This window comes from Danio rerio, chromosome 12 (assembly GCF_052040795.2).
Source record: "Danio rerio strain M-AB ecotype USA chromosome 12, GRCz13ab, whole genome shotgun sequence".
Taxonomy (NCBI): Eukaryota; Metazoa; Chordata; class Actinopteri; order Cypriniformes; family Danionidae; genus Danio; species Danio rerio.
The window spans coordinates 51,762,684-51,767,500 of NC_141032.1; the positions used below are offsets into that span (position 1 = coordinate 51,762,684).

General features: G+C 36.6%; 1 protein-coding gene across 19 annotated transcripts in view; it reads left to right on the plus strand.

Moving 5' to 3' along the window:
• The window catches only part of kcnma1b (potassium large conductance calcium-activated channel, subfamily M, alpha member 1b), a 101,128-nt gene continuing 96,311 nt past the window's right edge, over nt 1-4,817 (plus strand). For 17 of the 19 annotated variants that reach the window (XM_087277152.1, XM_087277140.1, XM_087277141.1 and 14 more), the window contains exon 1: nt 1-426. The gene's annotated coding sequence lies outside the window, so the exon portion shown is untranslated. Of the gene's footprint in view, nt 427-848; nt 867-4,817 lie in introns of those variants that run through there. The other 2 variants (XM_087277135.1, XM_087277136.1) reach the window with 1 other exon arrangement.

Sequence of the window (4,817 nt, forward strand, 5' to 3'; positions counted from 1 at the left end):
GTCTGTGTGCGTGTGTCTCCAGCTCTGAGTGACGGGTGTTGGAGCTCCGCCCTCCGGCACCTGTGCATCCGCCCGAGCGCAACACGTTCCGAAAAAGCGGAGTCACGGAGAAAAAGAGAGGGATATTTTCCATCGTGAGCATGTTTCTAATCATCACCAACAGCTCTTCTGCGACCCCTTTTAAATACGGAGCGACGCTTTTTTAGTTGCGCGCTTTGAGGGCGAGTTTTTCCGACGCGGGAACCGGAGCGCGGGCGAGAGCGCGGCGGCGGCCGGAGGAGAGTGCACTGAACCCGGCCACAGCGCCTGGAGATTATGGCTGATCTGCTGGAGCTCCTGAAAGACGCTCGATGCTCCCCGCTGAAGAAGAAGAAGACGATGATGATGATGATGATGATGATGAAGATGATTATTATGATGATGAAGGTGAAGATTTCATTCAAGTTTATTTGTTTAGCTGTCCATATTGAAGAAAAAACTCACATTTCAGTTTTATTGATGAAGATTGATTATAAAAACTAGTGCTGGACAATGATTCATCTCATCCAAAACAACAGTGTGTATTATATGGATTTATATCTGACACACGCAGATTCACAGAAACAAAACTATTTTGTTACATAGCCTAGATATTTACATTTACATCAAATGTGTGTCATTACACTTGAATATTATTTGATTATGCATTCATGTATTTATATATGCATAATGAATATACACAGCACACACACTTACATCATGTCAAAACAAACTTTTATTTTGGGTTTTAGATTAATTGCGATAAATTTTTGCCCAGCACTAAAAAAAATATAATAATAAATAGCTTTTTTTGCAAACAAAATAAATGAATTATTATGATGATGAAGGTGAAGAGTTTATTTAAGGTTATTTGTGCAGCTCTTTAAATTGAAGGAAAAAAAAATCACTTTTCAGTTTTACTGTAGAAGATTCATTTAAAAAACTAATGCTGGCCAATGATTCATCTCATCCAAAATAACAACTTGTTTTGACATAAATGTGTGTGTGTGTGTGTGTGTGTGTGTGTGTGTATTGCGTATCTGATACACATACACAGAAAAACAACTATTTTGTTACAGAGATCTTTAGATTTATATAAAATGTGTATCATATACACTTACTTGATATGTAAATATATAAATAAACATTTTGAGATATATATATGTATATATTTATGCATGTGTGTGTTTACAGTATATAAACACAAATACACACACACACACACACATATATTATGTCAAAGCAAACTTTTATTTTGTATGGAATTAATCTCTATTGGTTTTTGCTCAGCACTTAAAAGAAAAAAAAAAGTTGTCAAAAGTGGGAAATGAGCAGCATCTCCTGCAAGCAGAATTACAGGAATAAAAAGCATCAGGATGGCATCAATAGTGCTTATTTTGAATCGATGATATAATTTCATTCTGCTATGAAGACCTCTTATAACTTGAGGAGTAAGTTTATTAATCTTGGTTTGTTTTCGGTTAATCGTTCTGCTCTAGTTTGGAAAATAAATGAAGCATCATACTAGTTTAAAATACATCTATATTGAAGTGCATTCAATGAGGAAAACAAACTGTTTCTGATTTTTTAAAATGCATACTTTAAACTTAATCAAAGCATAAATTGGTTGAAATTGCATTAATGATGTGGGAAAAGCGTACATTTCAGTTTTTATGTTCAATATGAATGAATAGAGTAGACAATATCTTTTTTTGCAAACAAAATGAATGAAAATTCCATTGTCAAATATGGGGAGTAAGCAGCATCTCCTGCAAGCAGAATGAGAGTTTGAGTGAAGTGAATATCTGCTGTTTATTTGATGATGTCACTTCACTCTGCTGTGGAGAGCCCTTATATGTTTGGGTTGTATTTCTCTGATTAATCGACCAGCTCAAGTTTGGCAGCTTAAATAAGTGTCTCACTAGAGTAAAATACATTTCTGTTAAAGAACTGAAGGCAACGTGATATTTATAATTATTCTTTAATGCAGATACTTCAATATCAAACAGTTTCTGCTTTGATTTGAGTTTATTTTCAGTGTAGTGATGCTTTAACTTCAGCTGTAGTTTGGAAGCTTCATGAACAGGGTTTCTGCAGGGTCTTAAAGTCTCAAATGTAAAAATGAAATTTTAGGCCTTAAAAAGTCTTAAACTGGCTGTTTTAGGTCTTCTGGTGTCTGATGTCCATGTAACTCTACATCTAATGCTCAGTTTGATTCTATTTCGTTGTTGTTGCTTGGTTTTGGTGGTGTTGGAGTTTTTTATTTCACTTGTCCAAATGTAATTTGCGGTATTACAGTACTACAATGAGACCAGCATGCAACAGCCAATCAGCTTTCTGTTATTGAACTGATGTGACGTCATCACAGAGTTTGCAGAGGTTTGCTTTGGGTGCGTGCGGCCTGATTTCGGCTGGCGGAGCGCAGGATGTTTTTTGAGACTCAAGTGAACTGTTCGTGCGGCGCTGGAGCTGATTTGAGTTGAATATGAAACACTTTGAAGAGATTTTGTCTGAAACAGAACGGCTCTACACACATCTTTATGATCCGTTCATGCGGGATCATCATAGAGAGAACCAGATGATCAATCATTCCTGGCTAGAAATGGCAACAGCAGCGGGAAAGGAGGACAGTTTTTGTTAAAGTTTGGAAAACTCTGAGAGATATGTTTGTTAAAGCCAAAAGCTTTTCCTCCATTTACAGCTTTTACACTGATGTAGAAATTACAGATTTGAGTAGTTACAAAACTCTAATGAAGGAACAAATGATGTGTTTAATCGCTGTAGAGGAGTATTTGCCTCCATCAGTTTCCAGTATCCTGACGTCTGTTTCTCTGGGCTTTATTGGTGATCATGGTCAGGAATGTTGAGCATTATTGCCTCTTCAGCTTATAAGTAGAGGACAGAAACCAGCCAGACAGTTATGTGTCAGTTGTGGAGCGGGATTAATAACAATAAAACAACGTCAGTATTTTAACATGCATACTGTTTTGGTTGCTTTCATTCTTTCCATAATAAAATATTAAGGTAGAGCGGGACATGTTCTGTAGTCATCAATATTGAGCTTTAATAGGCAGAGATATGAACACAAGCAGGTGATGCAGCAAAGTTTGATTTTAAAAATGTGGACTGGTGATAAAAATCTTTATAATCATTAAAATAAATTATTAAAAATATATACAATAATGAGTTTATTAGTCTTGAAGGATATTAGTGATGTGATGTAGAAACTTCCTTTAAAGAGCCTCGTCTGCTTGAGTCAGCAGAGGTGTGCGATACGGCGCCAGGACAATCTAAATCCGCCTGGAGATGTTTGATTTGTCCTGTAGTTTAATGATGCGTCTGACCTGTCTTCAGCTCTGCTCAATCTAAATACATTTATTTTACCACTAATTTAGTGATTTAGCATTTTCTCTTCATGTTTGTGTGTGTTTTTGATATTGTGATATAGGTCTTAAATGTAACACTTGATGGTCTTAGGGCTCTATCATACACCCGGCGCAGTGTGGTGCAAGGCGTGGCGCAGTAGTCTTTTGGTAGTTTCAGCTTGGTGCAGGAGTGGTTTTGAGTTGTTGCGCTACGCTGTTTAAATAGCAAATGCATTAGCGCTCATATGTGCACTCATAGGTGTTCTGCTCTAAAAAGGAAGGTGTTCTGAGGCGGACTGCTGGCGCGTCGCTATTTTGAGAAACTACAATAGATTTTTCATTAGACCAAAACTAACCCGGTCTAAACTCCAGCGCAGAGTTGTGCCTTGCTTACACACTGCTTAATACACACAAGATGTAGAGCAATAGGCAAATATCTTTACATGTGAAAACATTTAAATATTAAGGATATATATAGGATATAATAAGAATAGATATAGAATATAAATATAAAGGATTAAAATATTACAAAACACATTATTTTCTAGCCGACATAAATATGAAAAATCACTGCTTTATGTCTTCTTCATCTCGGGAGGCTTTTTCAGTTCATTCATAACAATCTGCTTCTGTATAATGTTATTATTATTAGCAGTATTATTTATTATATCCATATTTATATTTGTTTTATTAAAAACAAGCTTAGATTTGCCCACCTGTCAGGTTTTAGACCATATGGGGCGCAGCATGTGTATTAGGATATAACTCAGGTTTTTGAGCACACTTCATTATTATTGTTCATTTATTAGTTTGCTGGAAATTAGAACTGAATTTAGAAATAGTTTTGAAATGAATATTTGCGCTTAACAAACAAAAGTATTTATTTATGGACTAACTGATGTCTGTGCGTAAAGGTTTCCCTATCCAAGAGCGAAAGTGAAAGTAGATCCATTATCTCTCATTCTCACGCAGTAGATGCTCTGTTTAACAGTTTTCTGTTAACTGTTTGCTTGTGAAATGCTCATTTTTTCCACTTAGACTTACTTTACGTCCTGTAAATAGCGAATGCGCTCTTGGCGTGACGCAGCTGGCTCTTAAAGGGAATGGGAGATGAGACTCTGATTGGTTTATTCTCAAAACACACCTATAACTCATTAAGAGAATAAACTCAACCCTTTTAGACCATGCGCCACGGCGCAAAGCGGATTTTCCCGTCCGCAAATTAGCAAAAATGCGTCCTGACACGCCCTGAAAGCGTTTGCGCCCTGCACTTTGCGCTCTGCACATGGACCGTCAAAATAGAGCCCTTAAAGTCTTAAATTTGACATTGTGATTTCTGCACAAACCCTGGATGAAGAGTCGTTTAGACTGAAGAGCATTAAATCAACTGATAGAAACAATTTCAAAGATCAGCATCAGTGTGTATTTTCTATG